General features: G+C 40.8%; 1 protein-coding gene and 1 long non-coding RNA gene across 5 annotated transcripts in view; one reads left to right on the top strand and one right to left on the bottom strand.

Annotated features, from left to right (window-relative positions):
- Positions 1–8,512: 8,512 nt before the first annotated feature.
- On the bottom strand, positions 8,513–21,464 carry LOC122801666. Of its 2 annotated transcripts, none has more exons than XR_006364779.1 (3): positions 20,906–21,464; positions 9,507–9,629; positions 8,513–9,093 (listed from the first exon to the last, which is right to left on the bottom strand). It is a non-coding gene; the product is annotated as an uncharacterized LOC122801666 (long non-coding RNA). The 2 variants fall into 2 exon arrangements; XR_006364780.1 differs by lacking the exon at positions 20,906–21,464 and adding an exon at positions 10,070–12,932.
- Positions 21,465–21,581: 117 nt separating this feature from the next.
- Positions 21,582–22,807, top strand: part of RAB30 (RAB30, member RAS oncogene family) — a 994,958-nt gene continuing 993,732 nt past the window's right edge. For all 3 annotated transcript variants that reach the window (XM_044071149.1, XM_044071148.1, XM_044071147.1), the window contains exon 1: positions 21,582–21,759. The gene's annotated coding sequence lies outside the window, so the exon portion shown is untranslated. The remainder of the gene's footprint in view (positions 21,760–22,807) is intronic.

The following is a 22,807-nucleotide window of genomic DNA, read 5'->3' as shown; positions in this document are numbered from 1 at the left end:
GTAGGGAGAAAACAGGATGGGAGGTGGAAGGCTGCCCTCAAACATACAAAATGGTTCTAGCAAAACATGCTCTGGCCCTAGAACCCATATCAAACTTAAGTCTTCAGTGCATACCTTTTATTAAGCAAAGTAACAGCTTCAAGAATGGAGTCAGAGTCCAACCCCTTGGGAGCACCAGAAGAGGCAACAGCTAACAGAAGTAGACAAAGATCTGCAATGACAAAGTAGTTGTTTTGGATATCCAGAAGAGATGGTTTGCTTAGAAACAGCCATAGGATGGAAGGAAACAAAGCTGGTCAGACCTGCTAGTGACCTTAGCTTTATCCAAGCTGTGCACATTAAGAAGGAATTTTACAGCAATTCAAGGACAGCTCACTTACTACCTTGGGCATAAAGGATCAGTACAAAGGGACACCCCTTGGCCCTGTGCATGGGGGGGGGGGCATAACTGCCTGGATCTCAGTACCCCTCTGAGCAGAAAAGCCAATCTTCCAGGTAAAATGTTGCAAAGAAGTTTGCAGGCTCAACAGGAGTTTGTCAATTTTTCATGAACAAAACTAAGGTCTAAAAGGAAGACTAATAGGATTTCTTGGTGATTGAAGATGCAGAATACCTTTAAGAAAACCTCAAAATGAGGATTCAATGGCAGACCAGCAGAACTGGCTTTCACAGAATAGGGCAGGCCAGACTGGAGCAAGTGAGCAAAGCAACCACTGGAAAAAAAAAAGTCCTGGTTTACAAGTATAGCACTTGACAAATCTTTCCATCTAAAGACACTTTCTGGTTGAGTGTTTGCCTTATGTAAAACCTTGAGCACATCCTCAAAAAATGTGCCTGAAAGGGATCAAAACCCTATCACCCACAGTGTTGTGTGGACAAGGGCCCCTGCACACACCCATTGTAACCCTTGGAGGCACTAGCAAGAGTTTTGGGAATCCTACTGATTCTACAGTACTCTTGGAAAAGGATGGTAAGCATACAGATAACACCCCCTTTCAAAGGGGAGGGGGGGGGAGTCATGAAACTGACTGTTCACAGGGAAGGCATCTATTAAAGGAATATATCACCAATGGACAATGCTCAGAAACATCCATTCATGAGCATGAGTTTTGGACCTTGCAGAGTCCAAAATTAGATTGAGTTAAAAGCCTGAAGAGCCACCCTGCAGCAGTATGATTTACATCACTGCAGTGTGGTCTGTGCACACCTTCAAGGGGCCTGGAAAAAAACATGGGGTGAAAAGCTTGCAAAGCCAGAATCGGGGCTCATCTTTCAGATATCAATATGGTTAAACTTCTGATGGGAAGGGCCAGAGACCCTGCACTTTTGGTGACCAACCACCCCATGTCTGATCGATCAACAGTTCTGGAGAAGGAACTGAAGCCAAATGCTTAATCCAACTTTAATTTGAGTGGTACACTAAATGCAGCGAAACTGATGGGGTACCATCAAAGCTTCTGCATATGCAGTCTAGCAGAGGGTACTGGACAGGAGAAGCCATGAATCCTAGGGCCCCAAGGTCTAGCAGGCAGACTGAAAGAAGGCCAATGACCAAAATTGGCACTTGAGCTAGCCTTTTTTGTAAATGGGCATGCATTCATTGAAGGTTGGGCATCAAGCTGGCACCTCAGCATTTTGTAAAATCTACTACCAGTCATTAGCAGACTGGAGTTCCACTGTGGCGACCTCTCAACAGGAAAAGCTGAAAGACCAACCACCCCTGCAACAGCAGAGAGATCAAAGCAGAGAACAAAAAAAAAAAAAACTTCCTGACGACAGGCTGAATAGGGATAAACACAAGCATCCATCAGATCCAAAGACACCAGAAAAACCTGGGGGTAGTGAGAGAAAGGGTTTTTAAAGAGTAAGCATCCAAAAAGGGACATAGGAGAGAGGAAGAGACTTCCTTACCAGGAAGTAACACTGATGGATGACAGAAATTGCCCATGAGTCTGAAGTGAAGTTGGCCAAAAAGGACAAAGGAGCCTTGCCTAACAGAAGGGTGGTAAACAGTCAAGAGAAGCAGGTTTTGTGCCAGAAATCTGAGAAGCCTTAAAAGAGGGGACCTGCAAACCACCCTTTCTGCTCTTGGGAGGCCTGGCAGAGTCCCTGTAAACAAAACCAGATCTAGGATAATTCCTGTAACTTGGGAATTGGACAAAAAATATATATATTTGAGGTCCTGCAACGCTTTGCCTTTCTCCTAAAAATACAAAACCGGTCAGCAACAGTCCCAAAAAAAGATATTATCCAAAGGAGCACCCAGCAACTTTACCTTAATGTCCTAAGGCAAAGACTGAGGATGAAGCAAAGCATAACATCATGACAGACCCAAAAGCTACAACCCTTGAACAGGCATAAGCAGCACCACAGCTACACTGAGAACTTGGTCAAGGCAAAGACGTTCCTTCCGAATCTGAATTACATCAGTAATAAACTGAAGCCTGAGCAATCACAGCCACAGCCATACCTTGTCATGGGGGTCTAATAAATAACCTTAAATACAACCATTCTCCTCCACTGATGAGGGCAAAAGCTTGGAAGGTTTGTGGAGACACCACAGCAGGACATTTAAATAAATTTTGACACTCATGAAAGTTATAGAAACAATCAGATTTCTTAGGAGGCTGAGAATCAGATGACTTGGAAGCAAAGTGTCTAAGGCAGACAACATAGGAACTGCAACTAATCTAGGAAGTAACCTGAAGAAACAGTCTCCTCAGCATATCAGACACAATAATCCCTCAATGCATTCCATCAGCCTAGTTAACCATGTACCTAAAGGGCAATTCCTCAGAGAGAATTGGGGCCAAGACTCAATTAGAACCATAAGCCAAAGGTGAATGCATTTGTGAAGACAAAGGCCCCTCAAAGAGACAGAATCCTCATCCAAGGAATTTGGTTCCCTACACGACTTAAGAGTACAGGTCCCAGGGAAGAGCAGGCATCAAAACCCATTTAGGGGGCTTCAAGTCCCTAGAATAACCTCTTGCCATTCCCCAAGGATCCTTAGGGCAGACCAAAACAAGAGTCTTTTCCTGGAATGGACATCAGCCCCAACACACACTGGAGGTTCTGACCTTTTGTGAGATTCAGTAAGAACCTACACCCTGACTAATCTTGTGCAATCCCTCCAGGGCCCTCAGAAATCTAACTGCAGCTCCCCTTGACACCCAGCACAGCTTCAGAGGGCATATAAATAGATGGATCCATGCTGACCTCTAATGGGGTCACAGCAGAGGAATCCTATACAGATGCCCAAAGGCCTACACAGCTATTACCTGCTTCTAGGGGAACACCTGGTGGACACTGAACAGCAAAATCCAGCTGAGACTTCCAATGCCTTCTTACCTAGCAGGAGTATCTCAGCATTATAGGATTCCTCCAAGTTACCCTCAACTGTTTTAAGCCATTCATCTTAAAGATAAATATCCAGGGAAGACAGCTTTCGAGTAACTTTGGCACAAACACCCTACAAATACTACAAGAGGTACAAGTCATGGGGAGCACCCAGCGACCCTGTTCATGACCACCCTTATCAGGAATCTACCTCTCACATTCTCTTGGATGAACCCTAGGTAAGCAAAACACAAGACCAAAGAAAATAAAGGTAAACCCAACAGCGCACTTAGCTGATAAGGTGTTCAAACCAATGAGCAATAATGTCATTTGGACCAGTGCAAGTGCTGGGTGACTGTATCAGCTCACTTTATGCCCTGCATTCCGTGCAGGGACCATGCGTGCGACACAGATTAGGCTTGGGTATACTGGCCAAACATCAGGCTGCTCTAAGCAGATCATCCCCAATGTTAAAGAATACTGCAGCAGTGATACAGAACGGCATACTGAAATGCATCATCCTGACCAGCTTTGAAGTACATCTAATGTTGATGTAAACACCTCCACTTATCGTACTAGCCTGTGTAATAAGTGGAAGACAGCCTTACACTGCCTTTGTGCTCTCCAGCTTTAAATAATGTCTCAAGGACAGCAGAGAAATGAGCACTCTCTAAGGTGAGGAAAACTTGTACAGAGTGGACTTCTAGCTGATCCTTTACAAAACTATGCAAAGAACTGACACCAAAGGCAGATATTAAAGGATGGCCAACAACGTGCCTTAATGGAAAATTTGACCTGTCCTGAAGTAAGCAGCTTACACAGATAAACAAACAGGATTAGTCATATGAAAAGAGCCCTTTTTCCTTTGGGCACCAAACTAAGCAGGTTTTATGGTCCCTGTACTACCTGTAGGCAAGCCCCTGGTGCCTAAATGGTATTAAAAATCACACAAACTGTTGGCAACTTTGGGTGAAGGAGAGCATACCTCCTTGTGCAAACAAGCCCATCCTATGTTGTGGCAATTGCACTTTTCAGGAGGGACAAAACTGCTGTTCTGCCCAAAACAAACAGCACACCTCGGTTGCCCTTTTATCAAGAGGCAGAGGTGAATTTCCCCCTCCATGAGGGGCATACTGGGCTTCTGCCTAAATTTAGAGCAAAAGTCTGAATTGCCCAGAGGCGAGGCCAATTTAGAGCCCCCATTGCTAGACAAACTGAAGACCTCTGTTTAACATCCACTCATGGGGACCTACTTCCCCATTTACTTAGGTAGTTTGCCACTGCATTTCTGAATTTTACATCTCTTCAGTATAAACCCTTTCTTCAGGCAATCTGAGGTTGTCATGGCAAGTTTGCAGAGATTAAATTCTTGTCCCTCCCCATTTGTTGATTTACCACATTACAAGAATGTCAGAGAATTTGGAGTGTTCCTACAATCCACTGGTGACGTAGACTGAAGGGCCAAGATCAAGGCATTCATTTGCATCTTCCCCACCCTGACACTCATTGAACATACTCCACATGGTAGATCTGAAGCACCTGTGAACATTGGCAAGGGGAGGGAAACAGAAAAAGCACTCCTAGATTGCATGATCTGGTGGAAATCACCAAATTCCTTTAAGAGGAGAAAGAGTAATTGGAAAGTTCAATAGGTGGCAGCACTGTACATAAACTGAACTAATCACTTGAGCAAGAATCATTGGTATTTCATTTCTATGGATTAAGTCAGAGCCCAGGATCTTGATATCTGCTAGGCTTGCCACCCCTTTGTTTTTTTTCCGGACTATCAGGAAATCAAACTGAGTCTCCGGTAGTCCGGAAAACACTGTACAAACTCCGGTATTCTGTTTCAAAAAGGAAACAGACTATCCGAGTTTGTAAATCGGCTGATTTACTATGCTTTTAGCAAATCAGCCAAAAGCAGGCGGCGGGAGCAAAAGAGGGCATTCCCGTTGATTGGCTGATTTACTATGCTTTTCTTACAGAAAAGCATAGCAAATCAGCCAAAAGCAGGCAGCAGGAATGAAAAAAGAGGGCGTTCCCATTGAGTGATGCTGTCGTGACATCACAAAATGGGCGGTATGTTGGCAGGAGAGGGGGTGGGGTGGGCGGGGTTACTGGTGACACGAGGGGCGTGGCATGGCTCCGGTTTTAGCCGTGAACAAAGGTGGCAACCCTAGATATCTCCCATGCTGAGGCCAAACATACAGGATAGAAAGAGAAGGCAGCCTAGAAAGATCAGACCCAGAGATGGAAGGAGACTATCACCTGAGCTTCGTAACAGAAAAGGGGGGAGGGTCAAATCCCCAGAATGAGTCTTGCTTAGGGAACTGGTTCCACAAGTTCCTGATACAGCATCTCTTTTCCATATACACAATCCATGTGTTTTTGGTTTGGAACACCTTGTGGAATATCCACATGGGTTGGAGAAGGAAATAAATTAGTTTAGAACTTGTTTTAAGGACAGAGCAGAGGGGGGGGGGGGGCATCCTGCAGCAGATAGTTACAATCTGATTACACTTGGCTGAAAAGGCACCATTTGGTCTTCATCTAGGTATATTTTGTATCCTACAGCCTTTAAAACAATTCAAAGCCACAGGCCATCACAAGGGCATCCAATAACCTGATCAGACACCCTGTAATGGCTGCAGCCTCATTAAAATAAACGCAAAAGTCACAGCCCTGAAAAAACACAAACAAGTGACAACTTGGATGGGGGGGGGGTTGTTTACAGACTCAGGCATGTCAAGACAGTAGCCTAGTCATCTCATAATAGGCAAGACATCTATTCATGTGTTTTGAGAGTCACAGGAGCTTAAACATACTTCTCTATCCTTATCATTGGGCAAGGTGTAAAAAATCAGCCTCGTTTCTTCAGTGCTGAAGTAAAGACTCTAGGTTCAGGGAAGCTGTGGCAAAAGTATTATGTAAAGTCTCAAACTGCAGATGCAACAGCTTGGTAATCCACATCTATGACTTAAGTGTGTACATAAGATAACCACTTACCTTACCACTGAAAATGCTGCATCATCTTCAAAACTGCTTCTCTAATAGGGAGGTTGGAGCCATAGTACCATCATCCTCAGATTCAAACTTAACTAGTGAAAGGATGAGAGGAACAAGAGTTCTCTCCTCAGAGACTCTTCTGAAACAGCTTCTGGGACAATCACAAAAAAAACCACCATGAGGGATCGTAACACTTTAGGATCATTTAATCTTCTGCTTTTCTTGGGAGCATCAGCCTGGATGCAACTGGGAGGAACAAATCCTTGATACACCTTAAGAGATCTTGGACCAAAAGCTGAAATATGCCATTGACCCCATCAGACAACCCATGGATTCCACTTCATAGCTAAAATGGGTAATGGGTGAGCACAATGCAAGTAAACACCAGTCTGCAGAGAACACCAAAGACATCCAGGCTAGACAGGACACTTCCGACTTCAATTTTAACACCTGAAGGACATCCATGTGGGAAGATTTAAAGGTAATACTACTCCATGCACCAATTAGTCTAAGTAAACTGAGGAAAGCAAGCAAGGTTTCTATTTAAGTAAACTGAGGAAAGCAAGCAACTCAGGTTTAGGAACAAATATCCAAAGTGCACATGACCATCTTACAACTCCCATAGTAATATTTATCTCTACTACTTGAGGAGAAGAAATGGTTAAAAAAAGGGAAAGTTTCCATCTTTATGGACTTTACCTACACAAGAAAATGATACAGGTCATATGACAAGACAAGTCAAAGTACAGGTATATAGTCTCAGTACAGGCTCATAACAAGTTGAGGAATTTTACACCTGTACAGTTTCAAAATTACACTTGGGACATACAGCAAAAGGTGTTCAGGCTGGCACTGACCACACATCCAAATAAAGTCACACTGCTGCACCAGTGATCAGTTAATATTTCCTTACATAAGAAAAAACTAATTTGCTTAGCCTATGAAGCCATGCCCTAAAGGAAGGCAATGCAATCCAATTTGTTCAAAGATGTTTAGGGATAGTCAAATAGTCCTCCACAGAAGCAATTGATTGAATATACTCTAGAATATCCTAGCCAAGTTATGCCATAATTACATCAGAAGGCAAATGTAAGCATCCAATACTTTGCCATCACATTCTTTAAAAATAAGAGTAATCAAGTCTTCCAGTGATAAAATGACCCCCACCTGCCAGAATCTGCTGCATAAATTTAACTGTAGATAACTGTGCCAGTATCAAAACCAGACACTACCACCATTAAAACAGACCATGACTAATGAACTATCCCAAAACAAGATATCTGGTACTGAATGCATAAAGTAAACATGCTCTTGTTTACAGGGTTAGGATAACCGGTAATGCAAACCAGCTTTAACTGTAAACTAAGGATTAAGTAAGCCACTTTTGTACAACAGAACATAATGCCAAGACAAAAGTGGGGGCAGTAGTACCTGCAACTTTAACAAGTTTTGTTTTGGGGGGGGGGGGGGTGGACAAGAGGCTCAAATAGGATGAGCACAAGAATTAGATATTGGAAGGGGAACAGAGCTCTAACTGGTAGAGAGAGAAGGTAGCATGAGGAAAGTCTCACACTACCAGTTGCCAGCAGCTTACTTGAAAAATAAAAACATTTCATTAAAAGTATAGAAATGAAACCACTAGCAAATGAACCAATGCAAGATCACAATGCAACGAAGGGTACAAAACCACAACAGATGAAGTTAAAATGATGTTCCTAAATTGTGCACAAGCTGAGAAGTTGGCTTTGGACAAAGTCAATCAGAAGGCCTCTAGGAAAAGAATGAGATTCCACTCCACTCTAGTCAAATTCCTTGGGTTAGAACTACATCAGTCAAGCAACTGCTTTGAGAATGAAAATAGATTTAGTCACTGAAGGACAAGTAACTTCAGTGGGTCTTTTCAGACTCAAACAAATGGGTGGTAGAGACCTAGATAAAAATACCAAAGTTCCGGATTATGGTTAGGCATTTAGAACTCTAAACCATGCCTTACTGAAAACAAACCATAAATTACTGAAAAGGTATCGATTACAAGATCATGCAATACTAACTCACTGAAATAAGCTGCAAGGAAGACTGCACATGACACATGAAACACTAGAATACACAATCAGAAACTACAACAATGAGGTAGAAAATCAATTTCCCCCCTGAAAAAGAGCAACACTGCTGAAGAAAGAATTTAAAATTACTGAACCAGCTAACTCCAGATGACCAAGAAAAATTCTGGGTACTCTGATGGTAGTGAGAAAAGCACTACTGGCAAATATACTATCAAAACAATTCTAATTTCATTAACTTTGATTATATTCTTACTCAGAAATGGGGTCCATTTCTGTCAAATTATTAGAAGCTCTAAACATTAAAAAGCATGCACAAGTTCAATAGTTTTTAGGAGTAAACAGCCCAACACTGCAGAATCCAGGCTCTGCAACACTTCCACATAGCAGCTCAAAATGTGTTATGACAGTGGAAAGACCACAGAGTTGGGATAAACAGGTTATTCTTCGTAGTTACAGAAAAGCTTTACATTTTGTGAATACTTTGTGGGATAAAAATAAAGGCCATTAAGCTTCTCCTCTCAGTTTTCTGCTTTTCTTCCAATTTAAAGCAATAGGCCTGCAAATAAACTTTCAAAGAAATATATGAACTCCAATGCGACTCATCAACTTGGTCAAATTCTGCAAGTGTTCATTCCTGTACTAAGATTCCCCATAACTTGAATCTTGGGATCTGCAGTTTTGAAGCCTGGATACAAAAAATAAAAAATGTGAGTACATTAACTTGAGTACACACACCCAAATAGCCACAATGCAAAACTATTCTATTGCATTCCCATTATATCAAGGTGGCAAGTCTGCTTTACCATCCAATAACAATGGAACAAGCCAATGGCTTTTTTGGAGTTTGTCAAACCCACAGTACACCTTTCACTTAAATGACTGGGACTTGCAACTACAGGTTTTAGAAGACCTTAAAACAGCACATGTACAACCAAAAATAAAAGGCTTTGTGAAATATTTCAAGCTGTAATTTGCAGCCAATTTACAGCAATTCTAGCAACTCTGTTCACTAATCTACCAATATGTCAAATTAAACAGCTCTTGAATTTGAGGAAAGCTGGATAACAAAATTATCACAAACCAAAAACACTAGTTTACCTACTGCTGCAGTTTGACTTATTCCCATTCTTCTAAAGGGTTGGAAAAATCTTCGGAGTACAATTTTTAGCTGCTGCATGCTTTGCAATACTTCACAGATATCAAGAGTCTCATGATGCAAACCTGTGGACAATGACCCAACAGTAAAAAGCATTTTTCAGTCCTTTGCTATACTTTCTGAAACACTACTTACATGTGGGGGAATCTTCATAATATGCAGCATAGAAAAATAAAGACATATTACCAGGTTTGTGTGCATTAGATTAAACCCACAAGCTACAGGGGAGGAAAAAAAAGTTAGCTTGCACTACAGAGGAGTGTGCATGCAGGGCAAGGACTGCAGGCTTGAAAAGTGAAGAAAGCCTTTCAGAAAGTCAAGCCTATGTCCTACTCTCCAATTAGAGAATAAAGTAGAACAAAACCTTACTGGCACAGCCAAAATGTAGAAAACTTAACAAATAGTCCTACTCCCTAGAGGCACTGGTTCTACAATTGCTAATGGATCCTGATGCAAGATGCACTCAACATGCACAACATTCCACATGCAAGAGAAACATGCTTACCTTTTAACAGCTCCAAGGATGTCACAATGGTAGCAACATCACTTTGGAAGAAAAATTACAATTTTCAGTTAAATCAAGTAATCTCAATCAGGTGTATGTAAAAGCACATCTACAGGCTGTAGTAAACTGTTGTAAAACATGCATTTTACTTAAGGAAACCTACAATTTTATAAATAAAGGTCAGTGGTTCTCATGAGTCTGACTAATCTTTAAGCAGCAACAGATAGTAGCCAAAGGTCTTGCTGAAAGTTGCATATCTCAAGCACACTACATATGCAAAAGTAGTATTTGGAAAATATAGCAGTCTACCTTAACGTACCTTAGACTCATGGCACAAGTCCAGACTACTCCATGGCATACCACCATTTAAGTTTTTTTCCTGCTAGTATTACCATTTGACACTCACCTTTGTCTAAGCAGACCTTTCAAACAAGACATGGTAATCTAAGTCTTAGATATGGAATTAATTTTATATACAAAGGTTATCATGGTACTTATCCATACTTTTTTGTTAAAGCTATGGCCACAGAGCCTGAAGGATAATCATCATGTCCATAACTTCATCCGTCTTACATTAACTGCCCACAGAGCCTGAAGGATAGTCATGTCCACAACTTCAGTCTTACATCAACTGCTAGAACAGGCTTCATCTCCCCTTGACCCTCAAGTGGATAAGAAAAAAATCTATTAAGGCCAATACCTGCACTTTACTGCCCACTGCAGCTTTGGTGAGCATTATGAGCTTTTAAAAAATTCAGTTCAACACACATGAAATCTGTGCAATGATGACAAACATGCTATATAGGCTTTGCCAAAGAATAATTTTGTTAAATGTAACCATTTTTTTCCATTAATTCACAAACTGCCATGCAGCAAGTATGAATGAGGAAATGTGGTACTTGACCCAAGAATGCAAACACAGATGGTATCTTGCTAAATGCCCTGCATACAGAACAGGAATATATATAAAAAAAACTCTGCCCCAGTGTTTTTCAACAATACACAATTACATAATTTATTCCCTAACCACCCCCTTCCTCCAATTATTCCAAAGTTAAATATCCTCCACTGACCATTAAGTATGAAGGCAGTATGCAATGTCTTCCCTACACTTATGTAAAAAAAAAAATGAAGTGACCCCCGCTTTTCTGTACAACAGCAGTCCCCCACAACTCCAAACAGTCCAAATAGGTCTACCAGACTGATGTGATGTTTCTCTTCCACAATATCCTACACGGTCCCATGTCATGGTACACCATCAGGTGGGTTTGTTTCTACATTAACCTGTAAATTACATAGCAGGAACACATCACATCAACTCAAGACAATCTTTGGAATACAAGTAGCTTTTTGCTGAATTACCAATGCAAGATACAATGGTCTTTCATGGTGCACAAGTAGTTTTTTTTTTTTTGAAGTACACAGCACTGCACTTGTGCAAAAGCTCCTGCCCACCTTTTGTTAAGTGCCAAAGATACAGCAGCTCAGACATATGACAGACAGCTGGCACTTTCTATAGTCCTTTGTGGGAAAATAGTAAATTCACTATGGGCCAGGAAATACCACAAGATGATTTTATTTTTTTTTATCATTTCTGCCTTAGTGCCTGCTGACGATCAAGCCCCTATAAGGCCACATGCCTTGAGTGCTATGTGCTTTTTCTAGCCTCCTGGCAATATTTTATGAACCAGTATTTTAACGGAATGTTATTTTTAGGTCAGAGCATTCTGCCACTACAATCTATTCCTTCTATCAGGTCACTTCATTAAATGAGCACTACAATGGTTTCATATAGTACACAAATTTTACACACAAATGCTCTAGACCATAATGAAATCAGGCTGACAAGGCCCAAAAGTTAAACTTGTAAACTGGAGATTATTCCTGTGAATTTAATCACAAAGTGGGGAGAAAAAAAAAATCAATATGCATGCACCATGAGAAACATTGCACTTTACCAGTTTACATGGTGTCCCAACAGATCACTACTCAAAAAGGTCCTTTAACTTTTAGATGACATTCTAACTTAAGGTGAAGAGGACAGAAACTGTTTTTGCCAAGGTCAAAGTACAGTAAATACAATGAAAAAATGGTGTCAAGTGAAGGCTTCAGACAGTGAAATGCTGCAATACTGCAGGGAGGCTGAAAAACTTCCAGCTTAAGAGTGACCTGGAGGGTATGGGTTGTCTAGAAAGCCCATTCAAGAAAATGGGAAAAATGTCCATGCTCTTATCTGAACTGAAATCTTTGGCTTCTCCACCCTTCATTCTACCGCTTCCTTATTTCACCTCAACTTACATTTGTATATGACCGGAAACCTGACATGATGGAAAGGAAGAGGCTGGACATCATGTCTCTCCAATAGAAAAGTGACAGCAGTGCAAACCCACTTTGCTTAGGATCCAGAGGCTACTACTCGGAAGTCACTAGAAATGGTGAGAAGACACTTCAGAAGGTGGTGAAGAATGGGATCAGACATGAGCGACCCACTGGAATCAAACTGCAGTGTAAAGATTGGGCAGTATTCATAATCTCAGCCAGTGTCACACAGCAGGGATGACAAGTGCATTGAGATAGCAGTTACAGATCTACTAGATAAAGCAGACATGAATTGGTGAGGACTAGTGACCTGAACAGACAGACCAGGACTGCCTAGGTCCAACCATGAGTACGGCAACAGGAATAAGAAGCCATTCTAGACTTGTCTGGCAAATGGCTTGATGGTGGCCAACACACGATTCAGCGAGCGAGGTAGCTACAGAAGCATGCACAAAGCCCAGCAAACCTACTTTAGTGTAATATGCCAGCCATGCCACCAACAGCTCAACCTCCACTCCAGTACTTCAAACTTGACTCAAAGACCCCTAGACTTCTAGAATCAAGGTTGATCATAAGCGTTTCACATCTTTCAACAACCTACACACCTTTCATTACTTCACCATCCGCAAATAAACTAAAATGTGCTACTAGATCTCATAACCTGAACTGACTTGTGATCATCACTCAGGCCATCAAGAAAAAGACTGGGTTCTCTCTAGCAAAACAAATCACATCAAGAAAATCCTTCACATCCTACCTTCTTACACAGACATTATCCAACATTCATGTCACCCTACTTAATAAAGACATGCGTAAAGTAGGCAAGTTGGCAGCCAATGCATCCAACTGTACAGGCTACTGCTTAACTATGTAGCAGGCTTCTTTAACTAGCTTGCATTCACTGAACTTCAAATTGCCCACAAAAATCCACAAGTGTCACACGTCCACAAAACATTCAAGCACTACTCCCCACCACATTGCCTTTACTCAAGTAACCATAGCCTACTAAACTTCCTAACCTCACACTACAGCTGGAGACTTATTATAGCCAAGTCACCCGACAAGGAACTATCCCACTAAAGCAGGGCAGCTGTGCATTTAGCGTTAATGTACAACCTAAAACAGCACATAGACTCCTAGTTCTGTTCACATCCTGACAGATCCTTAGACCATCAACCCCCTAACTTTTCAACTCTCCTACCTTATCCTTCAAATATAAATCATATTTACCATGTACAAAAATATGTCGCTTTTCACAGCTTAAAGAAAAGTACATTCACACATTTACCTGTTTACTACTGTACAACCCTTCTAAAGAGAACTGTATTAACCCCTCTCGACTGCATTACCCAGTGTTTCTATTACCAAGAATTTCTCTGTAAATCTTTGTAATCCATCCCAACTAATGCTTCTCTCGCTGGGCCTCCAGTAAAAACAGGCCTGGGTGCCCAGTTGGGCCATCCTGGTAAACAAAAAAAAACAAACAAAAAAAAAAATCAATAAATTAATAAATACTACCCTTGGACAGTTATCCCTCCACTTAAGAGTTTGAGCTAATAAAAAGAAAGTTGAAACTGAAAAAAAGCTACCCCCCCCACACTAAACAAGGCACTCAATACTAGAACACAGTGTAAAAACAAGTTTGACATTTGAGTGCTGCATACCTTCTACTGACTAATATGTATAAAAATATGCAAATATTGAGAATACTTCACAAGAATCAAAGTGCTTAAAATTAACTTTATGGAGCCACGAAGTACAATTTCTTTATTGGTCAAGAACTTCACAGCATCTTTTGACATTTTTCTTTCCTAACTGCTGAGAAATGCGAACTTTGTATGATCTCAGAACTACTACAAATTTGTGGCACACTATTTTAAAATTATGCAACACTGGTTGTACCACAGGCAATTAGGAGCCCTGTCCACCTGTTCTAGCTATTTGCTCTTCTGCCCACTCATGATTAGCCATCTCATGTTTATCACATGAACTTGAGCCTTCCTTTGCAGTTTAGAATAGCCTGTAATGTCATCTTGCTTGCCAGCCACCGCAGCTCCTGACCTAGTGCTTATTCTAATGAATCCTGGTTTTGAAACATGGCAGGCACGTGGACTGGATACTAGAGATGCTACCAGATTTGTCACCTCCACAGCTGCCAAGTTATTGAGGTCTCTTGTACGGCTCTGGGAACAGTCTATGTACAACTATGACAGTCACCCTTTTGCAAAATGCCCATTAAATCTTCATCTTAAACTAAAATGTTAATGTAAACTGCTTACAGTAAGTCTCAACTGTACACAAAAGTACTCAAACTGGCAAGCCATGTACCAGGCTTCATTGCTGATCGCTCTCATGCTACTTTGGTACACATTCCCACAAAAATTCCTTTTCCTCCTGATGTTGCTACCACTTCCTATTTTGTCATCTACTCAAACTACCACTTCCTATTTTGTCATCTACTCAAATTGAGACAGACATGATAAAGCTTATTAGTCAGTTACACAACGGACGGGAAAAAAGTAAGCACATTAAGGAAGTCTGTAGCATTAAGACAGACAAGCTCCAATATAGTTTACTTTTTTTGTAAACTTAGCTTCTCCCTCACTGCCTGCTGCCAACCAATGAACTACCACGGTGGTCACACAGGCTCAGAGTCCCCTTTCTCAGGAGAAAACATGATAATGCCATGCTTGGCATTTAGGCAGCTATCAAGTTTTCCTACTCTTTCCCTGTACAAGGCTGCAATACCACAAGGCGCAACATACAATGGACTGGCTGTCTCACTTTGGTGAGTGATGTCACCCTCCCCCAAAAGACTTCTCTGGCCTCTACCAGGGATTAAAAGGTGTGGCATCCATTAGACATGCCCCCCCCCTTACAATCACTCCACGCGAGTTTAAATGCCTCTGCCCCATCACAAGCCAATTTGGCATGTGCCACACAGTACTTTTCTGGTTCATTTAAATGAAGTCTATGGTCAACACAACTTGCACAATGTTATATGCCCTCCTCAACCGACAGTTTTAATGTAATAAAATGTTGTCCATTGCATTTGACCTTTTCTGAATACATTTTGTCCATGGTGCTATGACCAAACTGGCATTTGCCTATGCTGAAGTTTTTTTGCAGACTCCACAACTAACTACTTTGGAGACTGCAACTCCCCACTCCTGAAACAGGTATGCTTTCTAGTCTTCAGACATTTTATGTTCTAAAAGGTCCATCTGAATTCTCTGAATTCACTAGCAATGAAAATTCGGGGGCAAGATCCATTCTAACTTGACAAGTTTAATGGCAAATACAGAATTTTTTTTAAAGAGGCAGATTTAACCTTCTCCATGACAAAAGCTAGTAAAGGGACACTATTTTGTGATCTTAAGTTCACTGGACACAAGTTCCCATTTTCAACACTGACCTGGGAGCACTGTCTAAATAGAGTCCGAATCAAAGCATGTTCCCTGGACTACAGTAAGTAGCTCAAAAACTTGAGTATTAACCCTCTCCACGATCACCACAGTGGTGGTGCTGCAGTAGCGTTGTCACCTCACAGTAAGACACTGTCCGGTTCGATTCTCAGCTGGGGGGGGCTGGATTGATCCAAGCCAGTTACTGCTTATTGAATAAAACAATGCTGGATTGATCCAAGCCAGTTACTGCAAAAGTCTCCACATAACCTTGGTGCAACATTCCATCACTATACTATCCCCCTGTGTATTTACAGTTTGTAATTACCCTATTTCCAAGTCACCAATCGCCAAACAAAATCAAGCAAACTGCTCAGTGAAGACAACCCCCCCGCACCTGGAACACAACCTAGAGAGATTAAGTTGGCTTCCCCCAGGCAACTTTTTGAACAGCATTAGTTTAAAGTACAACCTGATCACAACCCCGCATCCATCTCAAACTGCTTATTACAACTAGATAAGCATTTCACTTAGTTGCTTCCTCTTTAAAGGCACCATAAAACCAACAGGTAAAACGATAGGTCACAGCTATGATAGTACACTGCATCATCCCCCAAAAAAGTAATCATACTTGACTGACTGCAATTGCAGGCTAGCAGAGCAACCACATTTTGCTATTAATTGCTCTGCTTACTCTCAACTTACTGCCAAGGCAGCTATGACAGGGGACACAATAAGGAAGTATCTATTTCTGTATGAAAAAGATCTAGTACTTGTATATTCATTGAAATATTAGCCACAAAATGCAGTGTGTATTTCACTCTTAGCAAAAACGTACTCCAATGGGATACTAAAGAATCCTGACACTACTTGCTCAACTCAAATATCAGTTAGTCACCCATGTTCACTTTACCATTTATATATATATTACACCGAAATTAAAATTTAAGCAACTCCCTTCTAAGCCAGTCTGTCACTTCATATAGCAAAATCTACAGTACCCAAGTTTTACCAATTTAACTCACCTCCCATCCAACCCTGTTGCTGGCCCCCTTTTTCACTTCACTACAATACTCCCCTGGAGTATGTAATGTACCCATTAACACAACTGTGTAAGTTACCTGCCCAGCCTTTGTCTACAAGCGTGTTGCAGAACTGCACCCCCCCTTCCAATTCACTGTAGAAAAAGTAAACCACACATGGATTCCTGGTTGCAATGCTGAGGAGCTAGCAGCTTTTCTTTCATGCCACCATGCTGTCTAGAACTCACCACACTACCAAGTGATTCAGCATTGCTTGACACATTGGGGCAGAGGAGCTACTGACCATGAGTCAGCATCAAGCCAACACTAACGCTGGCTCAAAGTTACATTTTGGTAACCATACATAACAGTAAAGGTAAACCTACAGAACTACATTCTCCAAATGAAAGACACTTGCAAATTTTGATTTTCCAGTTTACAGATTTTCAGCACACTTTTTAGCAGCTTCCGTGCCAAGTCAAAATGATACTTCACACTAGCATCCTCTGGAAAAAACATTAGAACCATGTTCCAGAAATTAAATGCTGGCTCACAATTTTGGCAACTGCAATTTTTCCAGTAGGTTTCAATGTTCTAATCCAAAGTTCCAGCATTTTACTAGGTTGGTATAAATGCACATTTTCACATTGAAATTACAACATGGACCCCCCCAACAAAAAGATATTGCTTCCATATTACAGAAAGGCTGGACAAGCAGAATATGATGAAGTTATAAGAACACTATGGGAGAGGGAAAAAAATTGCAAAATAGATTAGCGTAACTGATACTACAGTGAAGATTTGCTCGTTTCTAAATCAAGTAATGATACAGCAATACAAAATGGTACAAGTTCTTCCAACTGAAAATTCATAGCACTCCATACTACTTCCTTTTACAATCTTCAGTGAAAGGATCTACAACACACCAAACTGCTGCTTCCTCTTCACAGCCTTTCTTCGTTCCTCTGTAAACAGCTCGGCTTTTCTGGTTCCAGTCGGTTAACTCAGCTCATCCATTTGTTAAATCAGATGAGATGTTTATGGACCTGTTTCAGTCCCCGAGCCTCACTGCAAAGCCAATGGTAAATGAACAAACTAAACAGTTACCAGAGACCGAGCCAGAATGTTGTGATGTAGAGACCCTATCCTCCACACCCCCATGCTACCAAACTTAATCCAGTGGCTAGATGCAAACAGGCCAGAGAATTTACCTTTTAAACAAAGCACCTCAATTATGTGTAATGTCACCCATTAGCAGTTCTCCCTTTTTAGTCAACTACTAACTCGCACAAAAGTGCCACAACTCTGAGAACATGAGGTCATTTGTGGAACGTTCCCAACTGCCATACTACAATGACAACCAATACCTCGCTAATAGCCTTTTAAATTGCTGTAAAACAAAACAGAACAGTTAGTTATATTCAATATCAATATAAGCAACCAATCTCATTTATGCAATCTTCATTTTGGGTAATATTTTGTTCCAAGTTTTTAAAATTACAGAATGAAATCAAATACAAGAACCAGCCCCAAACTACAGAGTTCTTAAAATTCTACATTTTTTCAGTTATACAATGAAAACAGTATGGCAACTATGTACTCAATGGGTCTCCAGACAGAACAGGAAATGCTACCCTAGAGCAGTTCAACAAAATATTGCCATAATTACAACAATCTGCATCTTCAAATAGGATGCACTGAAAAACTGTGTGGGATATGGTTAGTAAATTCAACAGACCAACCATGTTCAAACCTGAGTGACTGCTGTGGGGTACTGGCAGTAAAACAGTCAACTTAGTCCACTGAAATTGCTGAGCCAATTACTCTCCTGGAAGCAGGCTGCACTGCTGGAAATGTGACAACACAGATAGTATTGCAGATATGAATTCATTGCTGTCATGACACATTTACCTGCAGATATTTCCCAAGTGTGAAAAAGTTTCACAAAACCAAGATTCCACACTCAGCCCACTTTAATCAAAAATAGTTATTACAAAAACATTGGGTAAAATAAACTACTCTATATAAAAAGTTAAACTTCTGATTAACAAAAAGCTTTGTTTTTAATTGTCAACCCCCTCCCCCCCAGGCAAGGGTAATGTCATCTTTCTGGACAAAGATAGATAAAAGAAATACACCAGATTTAATTCCACTTACCTTTAATAATCACTTACTGGAATAGTCCAATTGGGTTGTAAAGCCCCTTTTCAGAAGAAAATTTTAGTTTAAGTCACATTTGTCAACCGGGTTGGTCCAAGTGGGCATAAGCCCTATTTCAGTGGAAACCTGAGGAGAAAAGCTCCAAGAAAAAACATTTTTTTTTACAGTAACGGGTTTCACAAAAGTAAGAAAACCAGTTATATATGCAAATGAGAGAAAGAGGGAGAAGGAGAATGCACAACTGTACAAGTAAAATGGATACTCTAATATTCAAACGAGAAAAATGAGAACATCCAAACAAAAGAAAAATACATTCATACAGACTGTATAGTTAAACTGCCTTCCCTAAGTAGAGCAGAGGGAGACTTGCAGCTTAAAATACACTTGCCTTGCACAGCTAATTAGTTTTTTCTTCTCTGAAGTACAAATAATGTGTAGGGTTACTGATTTCTCACCTGAATCCTCTCCCCAAAGATTTTTATTCACCATCACTTGCTTAACAGCTTCAAAAAACACACTTCACCAGAAAAATTGGTTATGCCCCTATCATTATCCTACCTAATCCTGTTCGCCCCTACCACACACACACCTGACCTATGGCCAATTTAAGAGTGTCCAAAACCATCTACTGCAAGTCTTCGAAATGCAGCAAAAACTGATAGAAATCCACAAACACAAGGTTTATGTTTAGACACTGAACACACCCCAACCAAAAACCAAATTTGAGAACCTCTTGTTGTGAGGCAACACCACAGGTGTGTGGTACTGTTCATAAATTAATTCAACATACGCGGTCCTTGAGCAAGCCTGAACTGCTATGCGGCAGTATTACTGAGTCCACTTAAGTTGCTAATTCAATTACTTCTCCGGGAGAATACACTGTTGTAAATGCAGCGGATAACCGTTGTACTTTTGGCTTTTCGCGGTTAGGGGTCGCCACAGCGAATCACCTGTCCGCTGATTGCCAGTGGAGTTTTACAGTGTCGAGTTGCCAGCCCGCCCCCCAACTTTCCACAGAAGGGATACACGCACCCACTCACACATAGGGGCCAATTTAGAGTATCCAATCCACCTACAGCATGTCTTTGGGGTGTGGGAAGAAACCCACGCGACCACGGGGAGGACATGCAGACTCGGCACAGATGGCACCCCAGCCGAGGACCGAACTAGATAATCTCTTGCTATGAGGCAGCAAAGCTAACAGATTACAGTATATGAATTCACTGCTGTCTCGTCTACCTCCTATTTCCAACCCCCGTTAATTTACAGTGGAGTAAATCTACAGAAGTGCTTTAAGCATGCACATTCGGAATACCTAATAAAAATGAGACTGAAAAGGAAATAACACACAAGTACTTCACGCAGGAGCACCAAGGTACTTGCTATATAAAACCGCACGAGGAAAGAACCCCAACAAACTTGAAGCGCGGAGCGTCTCCGCTCTATTTTCTACATTCGGACTATCACATTCCAATTACAGCTCTCAAGGGTGGCACCAACGCACACTAAACTGGAGACTGATATTACCCAACAGTGATTGCCACATTGTTAGCGGGCAACCCCCATATAAATCAGTATTCTAGGTGAAAGGCCCAACATTGATTGCCACATTGGTCGCAGGCAACCCCCATATAAATCGGAAAGCCGGAAATGATTTGTAAAATGCTGGTCCCTCACAGAAGCCGGCCCTGCGTGTCGATTGGGTGGTCTTCTACCGGCTCAGAAAAGACGACAACTGGCAATACCCCCACCAGCTTTCATTAATTAAATTTTCCACAACAGTAAATACCACCCAGCCTTTACCAACACCAAAAGTTTGCACTGTCGCTTAAAGAAGCCACCACTTTAGGCTGATAACCGCCTAATACAAAATACAGTTTTGTGATACTTTGTTTAACCAACACATTTTACTGGCCATTGTTTAACCTTACCACAGTGAGAGTTCCTTCCAGTCATACGACAAAAGCCCAGTACACACGATGTTAACTTCTTTCCAAACTTTTGCTCGTCTTAATTTTAATGAAAATACTAGTCGGAATCACCACATGTCGTTTAAAAAAAATACAAAACTTGTTTCCTGTACTATATGACGGCAATACCTTACGTTCAGAGACTACCACAAACCATCAAAATGCAGTAAAAAATACCATTTATGTTGGCAACCCCAAATATGACCAGCACCCGTACTTTTAAAAAGGGTAAATCGGAGAACTGGCCTAAACAGAAATGGCGTCGTCACTAACCAACATTTCACTTTCTGTTGCATCGCAATGAAGAACTAATAGTATTAACGCCACCACATTTCTTAGCTATCTGAAACAAATCCGGGTGATATATGCACAGAACATTACTACCAACAAAATAAAAAATCAACCACTTCAACATAATGCACGGCAACTTTATCGCAACACAAACGCTTCAGTACTCCCATAATGCACCAAAAATAAGCCGCCTGATGCGCAATGTTCTTTGGGAAATGATGTTCAACTACAGTGCGACTACTGTGAAGTTTGGTAATACTTCAGCTTTCTAAACTACGTGTCCTATAATCCTATGTGATCTGGTAGTTTGAGCATGTCTGTTATGTCTTTTGCTAAAGAGATGATGTCATTGTTAAAAACCAAAGGAAACTCTGCTGCATTTATTGTGCAATGTTGTGTCAACCCAGTGGATAAGCTGTGATTGCAAAGGCAGAGGATTAAGAAAAATATAGCACATCACTTATGTTTGGTTGGTTCCATAAAACAGCTGTTCTATATTTTTGTGAATGGATATCCCACATAAGGTATGGCATAATGTGTTTCATTCTTCTACTTCATTTTTTCTTTTAAAAAGTGTCATGAAGGTTCAAGATTTTCATGCTGGTTTTATTGTATTACGTGAAGAAACAATGTGAACGCATGCTGTCAAATTGTAGAATAAAAATATGACATGTTTATGTTTCGTATGTAACATTATGATCTTTCGAACGTACAAAGCAAAGTTTCTGCATCATTGTCTTGCAGTAGCAACACCAATAAATGGTTTGGTGATATGAAAAGTGATAGCTTAACGTAACTCAGCGAATGTAAGCATCGTAATGCATTTTATTAAAGCAATCATTATCTTGCAGAAGGCGCGTGTGTTTTATTGTCATGCTTTAACATTGGATTATTGGTCATGTTTGCTTATAAGTAATATTTTGAATGAAAACGTCAGAACCCTTACTTTGCTGAAAGTCCATCTTTTTATTAACGCTGTATATATGCAGTGGTGGTAAAGGTAAAAATGATATGCGTAGCTGCTCAGTAAATAGATATGTACAATAAAAGGGTTAGACATAAAAAGATGGTTCCTGAAGTGCATTATATTTTTCATAATTAAATGCATGGGGATACGCTAGACAGGTTGTGCAATTTTGTGGGGCACGTTTCTGTCTGTAGACTATGAGGTTATTGCGCTGTGTATTCCCCACGTTCACATATTTGAATCCAGAGCTGCTGCCGTTCCTTCCTTTCTTTTGTATACCGGAATGTTCAAACAGTCAAAACGCTCGGCATTTAGAGCAATCGCAATTTCTGAATGAGTAAAGTAGCTACTTGAAGAGTTATGTGCACTCAGTTATTTAATACTGTGGATGTCTGCATAACTCATTGTTGGGAACAGAAAGCACTGTGTATGCACTTCATGTGCAGATTTTTACTTTTTCATATTTTATGTGGGCTGTTTTTATGCGAGTAAAATGACATACAGATTGTTCTACTCGCTTAATCGCCACAGTGGCACTCTTCTTGTGGCTAAAAGAGCATGTTTCAGTTTCTTTCCAAATAAAATATGTGGTCTCATTTAGTGTC

This window comes from Protopterus annectens, chromosome 5.part0 (genome assembly GCF_019279795.1).
Source record: "Protopterus annectens isolate FY-2018-M chromosome 5.part0, PAN1.0, whole genome shotgun sequence".
Classification (NCBI taxonomy): domain Eukaryota; kingdom Metazoa; phylum Chordata; order Ceratodontiformes; family Protopteridae; genus Protopterus; species Protopterus annectens.
The sequence above is the reverse complement of the archived record's forward strand: the minus strand, read 5'-3'. Positions and strand labels throughout refer to the sequence as shown.